General features: G+C 42.3%; 1 long non-coding RNA gene across 2 annotated transcripts in view; it reads right to left on the bottom strand.

Annotated features, from left to right (window-relative positions):
• Positions 1-21092, bottom strand: part of LOC148648881 (uncharacterized) — a 106981-nt gene that overhangs the window by 65491 nt on the left and 20398 nt on the right. For both annotated transcript variants that reach the window (XR_015926559.1, XR_015926558.1), the window contains exon 5: positions 13184-13253. This is a non-coding gene — a long non-coding RNA (uncharacterized LOC148648881). The remainder of the gene's footprint in view (positions 1-13183; positions 13254-21092) is intronic.

Below are 21092 nucleotides of genomic sequence, written 5' to 3'. Positions count from 1 at the left end.
TCTGTAGGGTTTGGGCATTTACTGGGACAATTATTAATTGTAGCAGTAAATCACAAAATGATTCTTTTGATGGCCTTAGAATCCAACCATGCGATATAACTCAAACAACGCACACACACAGGTACTAATACACGAGGATACATGTATTAATACATAGAATATGCATGTAAACCTAACAGATCTTATCGAGAGGGTTATCAGAATACAAAAGGTATATATTCAGTCAGTTACAAAGAGTTACACATATCAAGAGGACATACGTTCAGTATATCATTCATTTAGACTGTTTCGTAAATGCACTTGGTTATAACTTCTACATTAGATACTCAAAACAAGTACATAACTCTTAGGAATTAAATTGATATCAACTGGTTGGGATAACAATTGAATTCTCGAGCTGTAATGCATTGAAGTTGAATACTCATCCAATCTCTGGGGATTCAGATCTCCTGCGGGCACAAAGAAACAGTTGCAGGCTGTTGCTGTCCAATCCACGCTCTCTGGCTGCGTGCCAGGCTGTGCTGTGCGGCTTGCGACGGTGCGCTGCTGATGCTCACTGACCGGCTAGTTAGTGTTGGCTTTAACTAGCAAAGTTTGTGCACAGGAGAAAAGATGACTGTGGGTCCCAGCAAGTCAGGAAGAGGACCGGTTCATTCCTGATGAAGAGCTAGTTCTGAATAGTGATTCAGCCGTCCACAGTTCCCACCTGTTCACGAGGCTTGCTGCTGGTGCTAACCTTGGGTGGATCCTCTGGTTACTCTCTGGCAACCTCCGCTCTCGACTCTTAGAACAAAGGAAAGTTCTGGCACTCGGACACACTGGCCATTCCGTGGTTGTCCGGGCTGAGTCTCAGGATGGTCAGGAGGCGCGCTGCGAGAATGTCCTGCCCTTGGGAGCCTTCTGCTCCTGGGCCGTCCTGCCGTGGAATTCTCCTTTGAATTCCCTTTAGAAAAGTCCACAGAATAATTTCCAGAATTCACAGAATTCTCTCAGGCCCTCTGTGTTGCATGTTTTTACCTGGAGGAACTTCAGCTCATTCACTGGCTGAAAGTTCCATGGGCATCAGAGTCCCACGTGGGTTACTCGGCCCTACCAGTCCCTGATTGGTTGATCAAGGTGAGATATGAGTCACTTACTTCTGACACTTAGGAATGCAGTCCAGATGTCCATCTGGCACTCCCTAGACAGATAGGCGCCAATGGATGACCATTGATCATGATAGCCAGGCTTAGCTAAATGCATCCCCCTTTGGGAGCTGTCCCTTATCAAAAGAAAACATCTTTAAATCAGCCTCCATGAATAGTTTCTCTGTGGCTGCACCACAGAGATGAACAGAGAGATGAGGCCTCATTTGGGAAAGCACCGCAACACTTAATTCTGTCTTATTAACAAGCATTGCCGCTACAGCTGTATAGAATTAATTTTAATTTAAAAAAATTATTTAACCCGAAAATTAAGCTGTTTACATCTTCCGCCTGAGAACAGTCACCCGTTGCTACCCAACGCAGAAACACAGCCACTAGCAAAGAGAGGACATTAGCTAGCCAATATGATAAAGAAATTAATGATTATTTTGTTTATTTCTTTTGCACATTTATTTGAACATTTCCATCGATTGTACAAGCACTTGGAACAAGCCTAGTTCATCAGGCATTTTCTTTTACGCTGCGGGCATTCTCCCGGTCTGGCGCCGGTCTGTGTCTTCTAGGATATAATGCCAGTGAACTCTTGTTTTTATGTCCACTATAACAGACAATCTCCTTTGCTTTTAACCGAGCGTCTAACCCCTCTGATTGGAGAAAAAAGACGTGCTGGTTTGCTATACATACTGTACCAGGAAGATCATTTCTTTCTATTCGAAACGTGTATTTTAAAAGTTTAAGAAGTAAAAACCTTACAGCGTACACAGATTTCTAAAGTGATCAGGATCGCTATCTTTGTCTTATCCATAATAATGTTCACCGCTCTGTCCAGCAAATTAATAATAAACTTGATTTTATATAGCGTTTTAAACAAATAAGTAATTAGATTGCTCATAAACCTAATCACTTTTTCTACATAAACACAGCGTAATTGCTCTCTGAAAATGCTTTTTCTTTTTATTTAGGCTCAGATTTCAACTATAGATCGTATTATTATAAACTTTATTGGAAAAATGTATTTTATGTAAACCATGTTTGCTATTCATTCATTTAGGGCTAGAATCTGTTCATTGTCTTCCAATCGAGTTGAGTTGACATTAGAAGCCACGCCCGGAATGTTACACCAACGCATTAGCATGTTAAAGCGATTTCATTGAGGAACCTAGCTTTCTTAACTAGTAAGTACTGTACTTCCTTGTTTTTGGAGGGGGGAGGTGTCTTTTGCTGGAAATATCGCCCCCTTCTACTTTGAAAATATCTGTGAAACCGGTTTAATTCACCACAGCCAGCACTCCCGCAGAGAGGGGGGTTGTACTCGTTAATGTCTTAGCCGGAACACAGCATTATATCTCATTTTATATTTCTATAAAAAAATCGTTTGCCCAGCTTAACACTATTGTTGTTATTGTTTTTATCCTGTAAAGCGCTTTGAGGAGCACAGCTTTCTCACCACTTAGATTACTTTTTGATACCATCCTTACACAAAGCAGAAAATTCTTGTATTTTCTGATGACATACAAGTAGAAAGATTACAGATTTTAATAATCTTTTTTCTGAACCAGGGAAAATCTGATCATGTTTCTCTATAACAATAATAAAAAACTTTATTTTACATATCACCTTTAAAAGTGGCATCTCAAAGCAATACAGTAGATCTAAACCACAGATTACAAAGTAAATACCCAGACAAACGCAAACGTGTTTTTAATAAAATGCTTTTATTCATTCAGCAGAGAGAAAGCGTAAAACCTGGGCGTAACAGCTGTTCCTTTTTCTGATCACTCGCTCTCTGGATAAACATCTCACCTGTCCTGTTCTTTGTTTTCCTAATTTGCTGATTATGCGTTCTGCGATCCACTCCTGCCCTCACACCTAAAGAAGACTATTTTTTCTTTGCGCGGTCCATTGTGCAATTAACCCTTGTATGTGGTGTCCTTAAGGTGATATCACATAAAGGTAATATGTAAAGTAATGTTTTTTATTATTGTTATAGAGAAACATAATCAGATTTTCCCCGGTTCAGAAAAAAAGATCTAAAGTATACTAGTTTATCACTCTTCTCATCCCCTCTTTGCTAAATGGCTTTTGAATACAGTCACATGAAGAGAAAGGTGAAACAGCATTACACAGCCCTGTCGCAGTACACAAATATAATTATGTCTTATTAATTTCTTTAGATACGCGATTATTTTAATACAGTCTTTGCTGCGCTCTTGGGGATCCTTGTGATATTTCGAGCTCTGGTTGAATGATAAGTGTCGCAGTTTAAATAATTTTCGTAGTTAGAAATTATGGAACGCTCTGTTAAAAGCAAGGGAGTTTTTTATGTCCGTTGCAGTTTTTTTGCAACATGAATATAATTATATCGTTATTAATTTCTTTAGATACGCGATTCCATATTACATTTCCTTTTAAACAAATCTAAAAGACTTCAATGCTTTAAATGTTTAGGGAGAAATGGAATACTGGTGTTTATGTTTTCTTTAAAGTACCGAGACCAACCATATACTGTATGTTTATGTTCCAAAATTAATATTGTTTATGGCCTTCACACGCGTTACAGTATGCTCCTATTCTTTTTATGCTCAGGTACTTAGATTTCCCTTCAGTGGTAAAATTCCATATAAATATTCAATACTTAAACGGGCACAGTTAAGACATTAAATATACATATACATACTGTTTACAGTACAGTTTGCATACAGTAATATGTTTATGTTCCTAAATCAATCTCTTTTATGGGCATGTGAAAGGCATGGTGAATCGATTCTCAAAAATTACTGTACTTTGCATGATTGGAAACAAATGCGTGATTGCGAAATGCTGTGGTGTTACTTTTACAAAGACGGTCAATGAAAAAAATAATGTGGACCAGGCCAATACTTTGAGTTTACAGCTTGTCCAAGGTCATTCATTATTAATACTATTAGTAATATCTTTGTTAAAGACTTTGATGGCGACAGCTCAAACATGAGAGGTTGAGCTTTATTAGCTCCACCTTGCGGAAATTCCGGATACTATTATTTTGCTTGCGGTATTATAGGAGAATTTACGGTAACTCGCGGTAGACTGGGTAAAGCGCACCGCAAAATAATGCGGTATCGCCCGCACATTTTGAATGGCTGCATCTGTATACAAAAGCATAGGAAGTATATTGATTTAAATAAGATTTATCTGCCCCTATCAAAAAAACGCAAATGACAGCCATTTTCCATGTCTCACTGATAAAATTCAAGCTAAATAAATAATGTAACCTAGAATAAACATCGATATATATCCCTAGATAAGAGAATTTATCTGTTACTCTTAATGGAGAATAATCAATATTTCCACACTTACCCAGAAGCACTGCTTCTGATTTACTGTAATTAATTTTACAATGTGGGAAAGTGCCAAATTTATTTATCAAACCTATAACAGGAATTCAACTTTCTGGGTTAGAGACAAAAACCAGAATGTCATCTGCATAAAGGGAAATAAAATGATCCACATTACCAATTCTGTTTTCAGGTTTTGACTTTAGAAATATGCATCACATGTACAGTATGATTCATTTTTTTACTTTTTTTTCTATCAAATATTGCAGTCTTGTTAAACCGGTTAATGTAAGTTATAGAAATTAAACAGAAGTGAACAAAGTGAATTTTAAAATGTCTGACAGAAAAATAGATCTAAAAGACACTGCCCCAATACTTTATCAATGCATTGATGCATTAATTAAATAGAAAAGTAAGTGAATAGTACTGTGTTTACAGCAACTGTCTATATCATAAAACAGATTAATGTGCACTATTCCCTTTCAACAGGATCCATGTGTGTAACATAATAGCATTTGATTAAACCAAAAGCTTTGCGCTATAACCGGTGCACAAATCTACAGTATTTGTGCCAAACAGTGGATGTACACATCTGCCAGGCTGGGTCATGAAGGTACCTGACAGTAGGATCCTGATCAAGCCTCTTAGACCTCTATACTTGTATACAGAAACACTATAGATCAAATAGGTAGAAATTGCACATTCTCACTTGTGTGAGAAGACCTTGCTACAGTAAAGACTCCTTTACTGTACATCTTAAGATCATTGTGAATTTTTAATATGTCTAGGCTTGTTAGGTTGGGGCCTGTCACAACTGTCTCTCTCCCCCAGATGTCTCGGTACTAACTCCTGTGGTCTTAATCGAGAGAACTATATTAAAGTTGATTGCTGCGTCAGCATGCGTAGGCTGCAAAGGAACAAGTAAAGGTTTATTCCATGCTGAAAAGAGAAGAAAGGAAAAACAACATTTCGGCTGTGGAGCCTTCTTTGGGTGTGAGAAAGACAGGGAAATCGGCGGAGATTATATACCATACGAGGACAAAAGCCGTGGGTGTGGAGGAGGTGGGAGCAGGGGGGAGGCAGAGTGGGCACTCTGGTGGTGCAAAATCGAGAGAGGTGAAGAGAGGTGTGAAGTTGAAACCTGCAAATGAATAGAGAGGATTAGAAGAAAACGAGTCTGTCGTTGAGAGAAGGGGGAAGGTGTGAACCAATCTCAGGATAATTTTGGTTTCGGGTGTCTTTCTGCTATAGGAGTTAAGAAATCCTTCTTTGAGAACAGAGACGGAGAGATCAGTGTGATCATAGCCATCAGAGGTTGAATGAGAACTCTGGGCTTGGAGAATAACAGCCCTAACATTCTCTCTGAAGTGGTCTCCAAGTCTCCCCACACCCAAAGAAGGCTCCACAGCTGAAACATTGTGTTTCCTTTCTTCCCTTTTCAGCATGAACTATATTAAATGCTCACACGTCTGCTCAGCTGTTCGTCCCAGAACCACGCCAAGAGTCCTGAGCTCAGCTCAGGCACACCCTTATTCTCCACAAGAGAGGATAAATCTTTCAGAGAGTCTTCTCTCAACCTTAAACTTGGATAACACAATAACCTACAAGGAGCGCTCTATATCCTTCGGATGTAACGCCAGCGAACAGCGCAGCCCAGTAACCAACGCACTGTTGCAATATCTATGGATCAATTCGCTATTAGAACTAATCAAGGGAAATGGGCTGATTGAAAACCTTTCTTCTGGTTTTTTGAGAAATTTTCCCGTTGTCAATCGCTGAGTGTTAAAGGTCTGAAGACGCAGCTCAAGGTTTACATCCAGAAGAGCTCGCTGTGCATGGCTGTGCAGACTTGCCTGGTGGTGGATGAGGCAGACCAGCCTCCTGTAATAGCCGATGGGCTGGCTGGGCTGGAATCGGAGGTGGTGGGCGAGCGAGCTCTCTCCAGGGAGAACACCCCAGGGTCTGTCAATGCCGAAGATGCTGTGGCTGCTGTTGATGCAGAAATGGTAGTGCGCGGGCACATCTGAGGTGTTGGTCATTTCCAGAGTTTGGACTGCAGATCCTCCTAGCTCCATACAGCCAAAATTCACCACTGAATTCGTTAATGACACCAGAGGACCTGGAGGAAGACAAAACAAAGGACAGCGGCATCTTCAGGAGAAAGTATAACTGATTTTCTACCATTAGAAAGTGTTTTACCTTTCCTATATTAAAAATCTACACTGCAAATCCATAATGCTGTATATTAAAAATAGAATTACAACATGGGGAACTGACACCAGATTTATCCATAGTAACAAGGTCATTGTAACATAACAGATTAAAATCGCTTACTGCGTTAAGCAATTTGACTCATTTTTAGCTCTGTTTGGTCTCCAAATTTGGTTTGGTGTCATACAGTAAGTAGGGAAAAAATAAAAGGTATTCTTCAAGCCTAGGGAGCAAAAATTAGCGGGTGATTTTAAAACCCCAAAAGTTCCATTTAAAATAGAAAGAAAGCTAGAAGTTATACAAGCTATCCTATTGGAGGTACTCAATGTGAGGACCCCAGGCCTTGTGCTGTTCTTTACCTTTACAGCTTCCAGTCACCTTCAGAAGGGCCTTGCTGATGTAGCGGCAATGCTTTCTAATAAGACAGAATTAAGTGCTGTGCTTTCCCAAATGAGGCCTCATCTCTCTGTTCATCTCTGTGGTGCAGCCACAGAGAAACTATTCATGCAGGCTGATTTAAAGATGTTTTCTTTTGATAAGGGACAGCTCCCAAATGGGGATGCACTTAGCTAAGCCTGGCTATCATGATCAGTGGTCATCTATTGGCTAGGGAGTGCCAGATGGACATTTGGACTGCATTCCTAGGTGTCAGGAGTAAGTGACTCACATCTCACCTTGATCAACCAATCAGGGACTGGTAAGGCCGAGTAACCTACGTGGGACTCTGATGCCCATGGAACTTTCAGCCAATGAATGAGCTGAAGTTCCTCCAGGTAAAAACATGCAACACAGAGGGCCTGAGAGAATTCTGTGAATTCTGGAGACTATTCTGTGGACTTTTCTAAAGGGAATTCAAAGGAGAATTCCACGGCAGGACGGCCCAGGAGCAGAAGGCTCCCAAGGGCAGGACATTCTCGCAGCGCGCCTCCTGACCATCCTGAGACTCAGCCCAGACAACCACGGAACGGCCAGTGTGTCCGAGTGCCAGAACTTTCCTTTGTTCTAAGAGTCGAGAGCGGAGGTTGCCAGAGAGTAACCAGAGTATCCACCCAAGGTTAGCACTAGCAGCAAGCCTCGTGAACAGGTGGGAACTGTGGACAGCTGAATCACTATTCAGAACTAGCTCTTCATTAGGAATGAACTGGTCCTCTTCCTGACTTGCTGGGACCCACAGTCATCTTTTCTCCTGTGCACAAACTTTGCTAGTTAAAGCCAATACTAACTAGCCGGTCAGTGAGCATCAGCAGCGCACCGTCGCAAGCCGCACAGCACAGCCTGGCACACAGCCAGAGAGCGTGGATTGGACAGCAATAGCCTGCAACTGTTTCTTTGTGCCCGCAGGAGATCTGAATCCCCAGAGATTGGATGAGTATTCAACTTCAATGCATTACAGCTCGAGAATTCAATTGTTAGAAGTTATAACCAAGTGCATTTACGAAACGGTCTAAATGAATGATATACTGAACGTATGTCCTCTTGATATGTGTAACTCTTTGTAACTGACTGAATATATACCTTTTGTATTCTGATAACCCTCTCGATAAGATCTGTTAGGTTTACATGCATATTCTATGTATTAATACATGTATCCTCGTGTATTAGTACCTGTGTGTGTGCGTTGTTTGAGTTATATCGCATGGTTGGATTCTAAGGCCATCAAAAGAATCATTTTGTGATTTACTGCTACAATTAATAATTGTCCCAGTAAATGCCCAAACCCTACAGAACTGGTGCCTTCAGAGAGCACACTACACTGACATCGCCGGCGGTGGTGATGTAGAAGTAGTCCACACTGGAGCTGCCTACTGTCTGAGGACTGAACCGCAGTGGTATCCTCAGTGGGCTGCCTGATGGCACACAGCCCTGCCTGGTCTCACAGGAAAACACATCCTCTAGCAGTGCAGGACGGGAAGCCTTGGTAACTCTGAATGAAGCTTTCACCTGCCAACCGTCACAAATGCAGACCGACAGTGAATGAATATTAAAGTACCGTACATGTGTGTTTTATGAAAAAGAGAGAACATTCAATAAATTGTCTTTGACGTGTTGAGTAGCATGTTCCAGACTCCCATAACCCTTTGTGTAAAGAAGTGCCCCCTTTTCTCCTTTTAAAATGCACTTCCCCTATGCTTTCATTTGTGTCCTTTGGTTTATAATAAATAATAAAAATAATAAACTTAATTTTATATAGCACCTTTCAAGGCGGCTTCTCAAAGTGCTTTAAATAATGACAACAACAATAAATAAAAGGAATACACAAGATGAAACACAATTATAATTACAGAGGAGACTGTGGATGGTGGTACTAAGAAAAGTAGAAGCAGAGGGGTAAAGAATGATATCTCTGATATCCTTGGGCAGAGAGTTCCAGAGCTTGGGGGCATAACAGGAGAAGGCCCTGTCACCCATACAATGTAGATGGGCTTGGGGGACAGTTAGGAGACTAGAATTAGAAGAGCGAAGGCTGCAAGTTGGGGAGTAGGGCAATAATAGTTTATACAGGTACTGAGGTGCCAAGCAATGCAGAGGCTTATAGGTGAGCATGAGGATTTTAAAGTCCACACGGAATTTGACAGGAAGCCAGTGCAAGGACTCCAGGATAGGAGTAATGTGATCACTTGCACTAGACCTGGTCAGGATTCTGGCTGCCGAATTTTGGACATACTGCAGTTTGTTCAAAGCAGATTTAGATACCCCAGCAAGTCGAGAAAAGGTTTATGTTTCATTGTTGATTCTGAAGTCCAGAGGGTGAACTTTGTCAGTGCATTTGAGCATTCTGAATACTTCAATGATTCACCCAATGTGAAAAGGTCCCTCTCACCCCTTCATCAATTATCAAATTAATTAAATTATTAATTAATGCACCACAAGTGAAACTATTACAAACAATAGTGGCCTCAATTAATTCTAGTGGTACAGTAGGTCATCTGAAATCACTATTTTCATTACTGCTGGCCTGCCACAACCCCCTTGTAGTCTGTTCAAAACTTAAAAGATTCAGTTCTGTACAGGACATTCCTTTGAACTTAAGGACGTACTGGTTGCTCCCTTCTGGTCTGATTCCAAAGCAGCGATACCTATTTTTGTATCGCGGTGACCACAGATGTATACAATGTTCTAAATGAGAGCATCGTAAAATTTTAACATGGCATCCCTGGAATGAAATACAGTACTTTTACTACATATCTTCATATTTGCTTTGCATATTTTATTTTTAAAATGATGTCTCTACTTTAAAACTTGTCTTTCATTCAAGCTCAGTGCTACACAATTTGTATTTGTAGCTGTATGTTGTATTGAATGGGAAAGGTATATTACACTAAAATGAAGGATATGAATGCATAAGGATACACTAGGTGAAGGAAATTATTGCTGTATTTGAACTAAGCATATGAGGGCATTTTTAAAAATCGTTTGTCGTCTTGATTTGCACGTCTTACCACAGACAAGTTGTGAACCTCAAAATGCTTCTCCACGGTGCTCCCCACAGCCACACTACCAAAGCCCAGAATGCTCTGGGTGTCTTCCTGCCCTGACGTCTGAGAGAAATGCCCTGGCACGCTCACCAGGAGCTGGGAATATTTTGCTGTGTAGACACAGACAATGGTGCGTAGCACAGTACAGCCAGTGATAACTATTTCAACGATAATATCTTACTTCACCAATTCAGAAGGTTGTGGCTTATAAGTTCATCCGTACTACAATGGATACCATGCATCATTCTTTACACCAACGTCACTCAGTGAAGACTTAATTGTATTTTTTCAGCCGATTTCAAATCATTTAGCTTTCAGACTAAATTCATTTTAGAATGTGGCTTTCGCAGGAAAACAATACAAGCAGATTTTACAAAAGAGAATCATGCAAAACATACAATGTAGGGCAGACAAAAATCATTTCTGAAAGAAAATACTACCTGCAAAAAGTAGTAATCTCTGTTATTATAAACTTTTGTCACAACAGGATGTTCCAAAGCCAGTTAGGCAGTTGTTTTGTTTGTTGGTTAAGGAATATGTTACGACCCCAAGTGTCTAGGGGTAAAGGGGTGTAACAGTTAGGATAATTCTTTTGGAAGCAGGTGGGTTCTGGTGAGGGACTAGGAAGCGTGATAACAAGGGTAAGGAACTAGAGTGGTGCCAAAGAAAAGAAAATAACAAACAAAATGGAGCTGGCTAGGACAGTGAGGGAAAGCTAATCTGACTACAAAAGAAAGCCCAAAACACACAGTCTTTGGCGTCTTCAACACCCTAACTAACCTCCCCTGACTACCCAAACCATACAAGACAAACGGCACTCACCCGTACTAGACTAGTGTTACTAATACAAAGTCAGCTAAGTGTGTACCCAACAAGCTAAACTAACCTTATACACAAAAGTTCACACAAAAACGCAAGTGAACCAGGAATACAAATAAGGGAAAACGAGAGTAAGCAACAGGAACAGAGTACAAAAGAACACAAAGGTTGAACATGTAACACGTTAGGGCAAGGTAATGGAAACAAGGATAAACACACAAACAAACGAAAGTACAAAGAAACTAACAGAAAACCAACAAAACAACAAAGCAGAAGCAATAACCAAAAGCGAAGCGATAACCAAAACCAAACAGGACCGAAGTCAAACGAAAGGCCTCTTCTTCCTGAAAACCTCCATGTTATGTGCTGAATAAGATGCACTCTGATTAACTGATAAGCTAATTGATCATGATGTCATACAGAAAGTGTGGTGTAATAGTGGGCCAATGGGGAAGGGAGAACAATCAAGGGTCAGCAGTGTGGAACATAAAAAAAAACACACAGAGATCACAGACTGGGACGTAACATAACAATTATGGCTGCAAGCAGCCATAATCACTCTGTATCTCACAACTGGCAACCCACTTAAGCTCAGCAGGTGTGAGTCTGGTCAGTACCTTGATGGGAGACCTCCTGGGAAAAACTAAGGTTGCTGCTGGAAGAGGTGTTAGTGGGCCCAGCAGGGGGTGCTCACCATGTTGTCCCTATTACCCCAGTATAGTGACCAGGACACTATACTGTAAACAGGCGCTGTCCTTTGGATGAGACGTAAAACCGAGGTCCTGACTCTCTGTGGTCATTAAAAATCCCAGGGCGTTTCTTGAAAAGAGTAGAGGTGTAGCCCCAGTGTCCTGCCCAAATTTCCCATTGGCCCTTACCAATCATGGCCTCATAATAATCCCCATATATGAATTGGCTTTATTTCTCTGCTCTCCTCCCCACTGATAGCTGATGTGTGGTGAGTGTTCTGGCACACTATGGCTGCCGTCGCATCATCCAGGTGGGGGCTGCACATTGGGGGTGGAGGTGGAAGAGAGTCCCCATTACTTGTAAAATGCTTTGAGTGGAGTGTCCAGAAAAGCGCCATATAAGTGTAAGAAATTAATTATTATTACAGCAAGTGGTGTTCTTGCTACCTATTCTTCCTAAAGGATAACATTTTATAATTTTTAATGAAGTACAGAATATAAGCTTAATAATGTTAGAACAAGCACATTAAAACCAGAACCCAATGTAAGTTACCAAGACTTTTAAAAAAGATTTATGCATAATTAAATTATTTATGATGAAGGTGGAAGCTTGTGTACTTTTGTCCAACAGAACAATCTTGCTTTTATAAAATATACCACCTTTTAAATGTTTAATGATAAACATGCTGTAATACACAGTTAAAAATTACTAAAAGACTAAAAACTAAACTACTTAAATTCTTAATTGAAAAAAGATTGTCCTTCAGCAGTGACTGGGATTCGAACCCGAGCATTTTCTGGCGACAGCTCAAATGCTGTACATGGGACGGTTTTACAAGGTGCTCTGGATACTATTATCCTTTTCCAGAAAAACATGCAGTATGATGCAGTATATTGTGCCAGGCACACCGTGTTATAACACAGCATACCTCGTTCATTTTGAATGGCTGGATCTGTACCTCATGCTATGTTTCCTAATTGACTTTCACTCTTCTAGGACAAACAATTCTCTCTGTTAAGTTCTTTATAATATACTAAGCAAATTATAAATTACTTTCTTACGTATACCCATATGTTATGAACGTTATGAACATACATTTCACCAATACCCCTCAACAGGTTTTTGGACTCTACAGTGAATTAGTAATATCACAACCTTACAATAAGTGAAATGATAGAGTAAGAACAATCACTGAACCTCATGAACGTTACAACAATACTTTTTTAATGAGTTAGAAATTTCATAGATGTGCTCTAGAGAATGTTCCTTCCTTAAAACATATTACTAATCAACCTGAATTTAAAACAGAAAACACACAAGGTGTAAAACTCTCAGCATTTTCCCTCATTCAATGTTCATGAAGTGGTTAGAAAATAAAGGGAGTTCATCCTTTACAATCCCTTGGATCCTACATGCTGACAACAGTTGAGTCTGAAAGGAAACAAACTTGCAAACAAACTAAAACAACTCAATTTAATAATCTGAATGGACTCAGACATCATACATCATGATGAAGCTGCTGGCTTACCCGTCCAAGAACAAACTGCCTGAAGACTGACGCTCTCGGGCTGGGTGAAAAGCAGAAGAGTTTGCGCCCCCTGTAGGGAGAAAAATAAATCAGCCACTTTACTGAGAAAAAGGTTCAGCAGATTCCTGGAAACAGAACACTTTTTGAAATATAAATGCATTCTGGATGTGTGTGGCACACTGACATTAGAGAAGAGCAGAGAGAAAACAGTAGGGAGCCCAGGACAGAGGCCTAAGGGACTCCAGTGGAGAGAGAGTAAGGAGATGTCTTTCCAGGAGACCTGGTGTGTGTATGAAGTGAGGGAAGAGGAGAACTGGGCGAGAGCAGTACCACAAATACTAAGATCTAAAGTACTGTATATAAATTACAAAAAGTCACCAAAGGCATATTTATGTATATCTGGTGGTGGTATATTGATGGTAGTGGAGGGGAGTCCCCATTACCTGTGAAGCTCTTTGAGTGGAATGTCCAGAAAAGCGCTATATAAGTGTAAGCAATTATTATTATTATTATTATTATTATTATTATTATTATTATTATTATTATAATTATATCTATTATGTAATTTACAACAAACTTTCAGATCAAAGGCTTCCTATTAACAGTCGGAATTACAGCACTGTCAGATTTATTGCTAAATAATAGCTCCATCTCCACAATACCAAACTACTGGACAAAATATAATACCACAACTAAAGAAACATACACATATTCTAAAATGCACAGAAATGTGTTTACATTAAGGAAAAGGGGGAAAAACTAAAATAAGGCATAAGGGAAAGTTTAACAAAATCATTACAATCTCTCCATTAAATGTTTCATCAAGATTTCTAAGCGTGTGACATCATAAAAGACCCCGTAGAAGACCGTGTTACCATGGTGCCGATGATGTCACTCAAAGAGTCTTGAAGACGACAGATGTATTTATCTGCTTCTCAGTCTGAACATGGAGCTGCAATGGGAAACACACTGAGCTGTCTGCAGTGTTCCCCTTCTCAATGTACAACATGGGACTGTCAGAGAAAAACAAACAAGAAGGCTGATCTGCTAGATGACATCAGACAGAGGAGCAAGCTTGAGAGGAGGAGGAGAGAAAGAGAAGAAAGGAGAGGAAGGGCGAAAGCCACCAAAAGCCTGAAACAGAACAGAAACAAAAGGGCAGGAGGAGCCTGGGTCAAGAGGACTCCTGAAACAACACAGGGAGACAAAGGAGACTCTGCTGCCAACAGCCCAGCTTGGCTGAGTCACTGCCGAGCCTCAGAAATTAAGCCTGCCTGTGGTGGAGTGTATAACACAAATAAGATCCAGCAACAGGAGAAAGACAAAAACAATGACCAAGAACTTTCACCAATTAAGGAACAGGAACAAGAGATGCCAAACCTCACTGTGCCAGCAAAGGAGAACTCAGACCCTCCAGAATCTCTGACGGAACTAACGCCTGATAATGCAGCACAGCAGGAGTCCGGCTAAAACACGGTTGTGATGAACTTTTCCTCCTTCCCCTGAGCCCATTAAGCACCGTAGGAGGAAAAGAATCAGGGGCAGAAAGAAAAAGAAAAATATGGAGGCAGAAGGGGATGAACCTCCCCCAGCAGAGACAACGCAAAATAACTCCAAGGAGATGCAGTTCGATTACCGTGCCAAGACAGAGGGAGAAAGGAAAAGACAGACAACCCAGACTGTCAATGAGGAGAAAGTGTCACCTGAGCCCCTCATACAGACAACTGGCGTCCACACTGGGGCCCGACAGGTCCAGCCTCAGATCTCACAGTCAGGTCCGCAGCCTGGCATGAGGAACAGGTGTAACACAGAGCACATGTCTTCCTCCTCAGAAAGCCACTCCAATGGATCAGCTCATGAGGGAATATCAATGAACAGGAACACAATCACATTCAGAAACAAGAGAGAGTTCACATCTAGTACCAGGCAGGGGTGTGGACCTCCACAACCATTCTCAACTCGGGGGCAGACGCAAAGTTCAGACACAAAGTTGGGCCCCCATGGTTTCTATTGGACTTTAGTTTTCTGGAACAGTCAGATGAAGGACAGACAAGTGAAGAGATGGTCCACCTGCCCTGAAAGGATTACACCCTGCCCCCAGACACGCTCCTCCACCCACACAGACAGTGAACAAACAAAAAGACAGTCAGACACTGACAGTGCACCACAGAAACTCAGACGAGGTGAACGGAGCTCTAGTGCAGCATTTGCACGCACACAAGGAGGAAAATGTAGAGCTAAAAACATACAGAAACAGACAAGCGGACCCAACACCTGTCAAGTCTTTAAACACAAGAGGACCGAAGCCCACCTGGCCTACTCTGAGGTAGTGAGAAGACAGTCTGGGCCTGGTGGGAAGAGCAATCCCGAGTCAAACCCCCCCACAGATTATAATGGGGGGAATCACTGAGGACCTGGACAACAGCCTGTGACCAAGAACACTGACTAAGCACCTAAAAAACTCTCAACTTCATTTCTTTAAAAAGAAATTTACAATATGCAATAATAGCTGTGTTTCTCTTCTTTCTACACTAAAAACCTAAGTGCATTTTGTTTCAGAAATGTAGTAGATTCCAGCACAGTTAGGAATGATGGAGAGACATGTCCAGTCTGGTGTGACACATGAATTTTGTGTCTGTAAATAAATAAAGAAAGACTTTATTTATTCAATGCTTCAACAAGCTTTTGAAATAACTTATTTGTAATATATTAAGAAACTATAAAGAACATTATTGGAATTACTTTCCTACGTATAACCATACGTTATGGTTTGGTTTCACCAATACCCCTCAACAGCTTTTTGGACTCTAATTTACAGTCTATCAGTAATATTACAGCCCTACAATAAGTGAAATGATACAATAAGAACAATCACTGAACCTGATGAACGTCACATCAATACTTTTTTAATGTGATAGAAATGTCATAGATGTGCTCTAGAGAATGTTCGTTCCTTAAAACACATTACTAATCAACTAATCTTTACTGAGAAAAAGATTCAAAATGTTCAACAGATTCCTGGAAACTGAATGCTTTTTGAAATAAAAATTGACTTTGGATGTGTGTGGCACACCAACATACAGTGAATACATTTTGTCCTCAAATCCACCACCACTTGTATGAATCATAGCCCTGCCAAATGATGCAAATTCTGCTGCAATGGTTGTGTGCAGGAATTATTCAGCATGGCATCTCCACGTTCAAGTAGACACTGCTCTGTGTGCAAATGCAAATGTATTTAAAAAAGTTTTTTATTTAAAAACGCCACCTTTAAAGGCGCTATATAAAATAAAGTTTATTATTATTAATAATATTGATGATATTCTTCTTCCCAGGACTTGTAAGATTGTTGTTGTTGTTGTTATCCTGTAAAGCGCTGTGAGAAGCATGCTGTGCAGCATATTGTATTTCATTGCACTTTGATAGATCGTTTTATAATCACTTGTTGTTAGAATATCCCCCAAGAGGATATCCCCCAAGAGGTATCCAGGTAACAGTGAAACGGGCGTACAGTCTGGGGAGATCGCCTGTTTTCCATGTAACTAGTTTCCTGGTTCCACACCCCTCGGTCTCGGTCTCGGTCTTTCGGGCCCGCGCTCTTGGAGGGCTTGTCTTGTGACTCTCTCTCGTCTGGGCGTGGGAGTGTCTGCTGGCGGGTGGTGACGGAGAAGGAATGAAGCGCAGTTTTTAACTCCACAAGTTTGAGTTTCTGTGTTCGTCCTCAACGAACCAAAATTCATTACATTAGTGTCAGAAGCGGGAGGATGGACAGTGAACGGCCGATAATGTCGGTCTCAGAGAAGCGCCGGTTTCCCCAGCAGCCGAGTGACCCCCTAAAGCGCCTTCTGAAGGCGAGCAGCAGCCGCCAGGCGCCGGGACGACCCCTCAGCACCGACAGTGGCCACAGCCCTTATCAGGGCTACCCCACGGTGACCTACTCAGCGGAAGGGGGCCCTTTCCCGGGTCGCCTCAGGCCGTGTGGCAGGAAGGAGACGCCAGACCAGCGGAGTCCAGCCAGCCACCCCTGCATCAGCCTGCACCAGTGAGGCCGAGCCGTTATAATGGGGAGGTCCCACGGCAGATGTTTGAGGCCCAGTTCCAGATGGTGGCCTGGCCAAACGGCTGGTCTCAGGTGGAGATGGCAGGCCACCTCGCCGCGGTCCTGGAGGGGAAGGCCTGCTAGGCATTGCTGGATGTACCCGGGGACCAGCAGTACAACTACGTGGCGTTGGCGTTGGTCGTTCGCTGCTGCCTAGCGGGAGGGCCACTGGGTCCGGTTGCCACAGATGTGGCTTACTTAGCCCACCAGGGTTACCCTACTCTCCCGGAGGAGGCCCACCGGGAGATAACGCTCTAGGCATTCCTCTGGGCCCTGGCGCCAACTGAGGTCCAGCGCCACGTGATGCTGGTGGCGCCGGTCCTCTTGGAGCAGGCCCTGGCTCTGGCTGAGCAGGCTGATGCTGTATTCGAGGAGACCGGTGGGCACCAACGGAGGGGCACATAGGGAATCAGATGGGGAGGAGGAGATGGCCAGAGCGGAGATGCTGGGGGAGCGACGACGGCGGGTCATCTGCAACCGCTGTGGGGGGAGGGGACACATCACCCAGGATAGCCGGGTGCTGGAGCCCCGGGGACTCCGGAGACCGTTGGGAAATGGGAGCGGGGCGGCCTAAAGGGGGGAAGGCTGTCCTTGAGTGACGCTACCCACGCTCCGGAAAGCCAGGGTTGGCCACAGTTGGTGCTTATTTCTTCCCTGCCTCATCGCGGGCAAACCCTGCCAGGCCCTCGTCGACACCGGTTTGACCATCACCCTGCTGCCGTCTGGTGTCCTGCCGGGCACCAAGGCAACCGGACCTCCAGGGCGCTCACCGTGCAGTTTGGGGCTGCGAGGGTGAAACACCCCTTCTACCTTGCCCCAGTCCGCGAGGACTGTATCCTGGGGTTGGACTGGTAGAGTGTTTCACCCTCACAGCCCCAAAGTGCACGGTGAGTGCCCTGGGGGTCCAGCTGCCTCGGTGCCAGGCAGATCACCAGGCTACAGAAGGGTAATGGTCGAACCGGTGTCAACGAGGGCCTGGCAGGGTTTGCCCTCGGTGAGGCAAGGAAGGAATAAGCCCCGGCTGTGGCCAACCCTTCCCACGGCAGCAGGTGGGGTGAAGCTCCTTCTGGCTTTCCGGAGCAGGGGTAGCGTCAATCAAGGGCGGCCTTCCCCCCTTTAGGCCATCCTGCTCCTGTTTCCCGACGGGCTCTAGAGTCCTCGGGGCTGGGGGAACCGGTGGTTCTCTGAGTCCGACATCATCGGCCGTTCACCGTCCATCCTCCCGCTTCTGACACCAATGTAATGAATTTGGGTTGCTGAGGACGAACACAGAGACTCAAACTTGTGGAGCTAAAAACTGTGCTTTATTTCTTCTCCGTCACCACCTGCCAGCAGCACTCCCGCGCCCAGACGAGAGAGAGACACAAGACAAGCCCTCCAAGAGCGCGGGACCGAAAGAGAGAGAGAGAGAGAGAGAGAGAGAGAGAGAGAGAGAGAGAGAGAGAGAGAGAGAGAGAGAGAGAGAGAGAGAGAGAGAGAGAGAGAGAGACCAAGGGGTGCAGAACCAAGGAACTATTTACATGGAAAACGGGCGATCTCCCCAGACTGTATGCCCGTTTCACTGTTACCTGGATACCTCTTGGGGAATATCCTCTATATCCTCTTGGGGGGGATAACCTCTTGGGGGATATTCTACCCTACCAACAAGTGATTATAAGACGATCTGTCAAAGTGCAATGGAATACAATATGCTGGACAGTATGCTTCTCAAAGCGCTTTACAGGATAACAACAATAACAACAACAATTTTACAGTCCTGGGAGGAAGAATATCATCAATATTAATAATAATAATAAACATTATTTTATATAGCACCTTTAAAGGTGGCAATTACTGTAAATAGCAAAATAGCAATATACTGGACACACAATTGACTTAAAAAAAAAAACTTTTTTTTGACAACTGGTTTTTGTTGACAGCTTGACAGAAGTTTATCAGTGAAAAGACCACGGGCATTCTTCCTCCCCCCTACATTCTCAGAGTAGAATAGAATTTATTATTAGCACAATTTATTACAGTGCTAAATTTAATATTATTGATTACTAATAATTCATGCTAACACCTAGCTTTCTTAACGCGAGAAGTACTACCGTACTACTGCACTGGACTTTACTGTACTTAAGTACTACTGTAAGCAAACAAAAGGGGCTTTGGGGGTGTCTTTCGCTGGAAGACTCGCCCCCTTCTACTTTTAAAATACCTGTGAAACCGGTTTAATTCGTCACAGCCAGAACTCCCACAGAGAGTGATGAAAACCGCGCAGCGCCAGGTGAATGCACATAATGTTGGGCTTTTGGGCTCAGGTGGATTTGCGCCTTACAGTTCAACCTGCGGTACCGCTGTGTACTGTACAAAGAAGTGTTGCTGTTAGAAGAAAACTCATAGCTACTCCTGGATTTGAACACCCGACCTCAAGCTTATACTGTAAATCAGTCACTTAAGCCGTGACGGCACTGAGGCAAGTCATGTGACACACTGAAACAGCAATACAGATACAGATGCAGCCATTCAAAACAAGCATTATTTACCGGTGCGCTTGACGCAGTTTACCATATTAATACCATAAATTCTCGCATAGTGCCACATGATACCACGTGGTACCGCAAGTAAAATAATAGTATCCGCAATTTCCGCAAGGTGGAGCTAATAAAGCTCAACCTCTCATGTTTGAGCTGTCGCCATCAAAGTCTTTAACGAAGATATTACTAATAGTATTAATAATGAATGAACTTAGATAATCTGTATACTCAAAGTATTGTCCTGGTCCACATTCTTTTTTTCATTGACCGTCTTTGTAAAAGTAACACCACAGCATTTCGCAATCAAAAGCATTTGTTTCCAATCATGCAAAGTACAGTAATTTTTGAGAGTCTCCAATTCACCATGCCTTTCACATGCTCCTAAAAGATATTGATTTAGGAACATAAACATATTACTGTATGCAAACTGTACTGTATACAGTATGTATATGTATATTTAATGACTTTACTGTGCCCGTTTAAGTATTGAATACTTATATGGAACTTTACCACTGAAGGGAAATCTTAGTAGCTGAGCATAAAAAGAATAAGAGCATACTGTAATGCGTGTGAAGGCCATAAACCATATTAATTTTGTAACATAAACATACAGTATATGGCTGGTCTTGGTACTTTAAAGAAAAAATACACACCAGTATTCCATTTCTCCCTAAACATTTTAAGCATCGAAGTCTTTAACTAACATGTGAAATAGCGTGTATAAAAAGTGGTAGTTTTAAGCTTTTCTGCTAATATAATATGGAATCGTGTATCTAAAGAAATTAATAACGATATAATTATATTCGTGTACTGCAACACAGTAATACACGCCGTACAATGTTTGTTAATTCTGTATTCACGTCTGCTCATGTGACCTTGCTGGTAGCCTGGTGGTCTATGTACCGGATTAATAACCCACAGGTTGTGTGCTCAAATCCAGCCGGCGCCATGACTTTTCTTTTAACAAACATTTCTTTGAAAAACTAGAATAGCAATATTATGGACAATTAATTGACTTTTTATATTTCTAAATATCACAACATGATTGAATTTAAGTCATTTTTAATAACAAAGAATAGTCACCTTCTTTCCTTCTGACAACTTTCCTTGCTTCTGCTTCCTGCTTCTATCGTGTGTGTGTGTGTGTGTGTGTGTGTGTTTGGGGGGATCCCTTTAGATCTCCCTTCAGATTTAAAAGGTTATTAATCATATCTTTGGTGTCACATCTTCCCAGTGTAGCTGATCTTTTGCTACCTGGGTAAACTATCACAAAACTTTAGAGATAGCTTTA

Source organism: Lepisosteus platostomus, chromosome 14, assembly GCF_059453375.1.
Source record: "Lepisosteus platostomus isolate fLepPlt1 chromosome 14, fLepPlt1.hap1, whole genome shotgun sequence".
Classification (NCBI taxonomy): Eukaryota; Metazoa; Chordata; class Actinopteri; order Semionotiformes; family Lepisosteidae; genus Lepisosteus; species Lepisosteus platostomus.
Note: the sequence above shows the minus strand (reverse complement) of the source record. Positions and strands in the feature narration are given on the sequence as shown.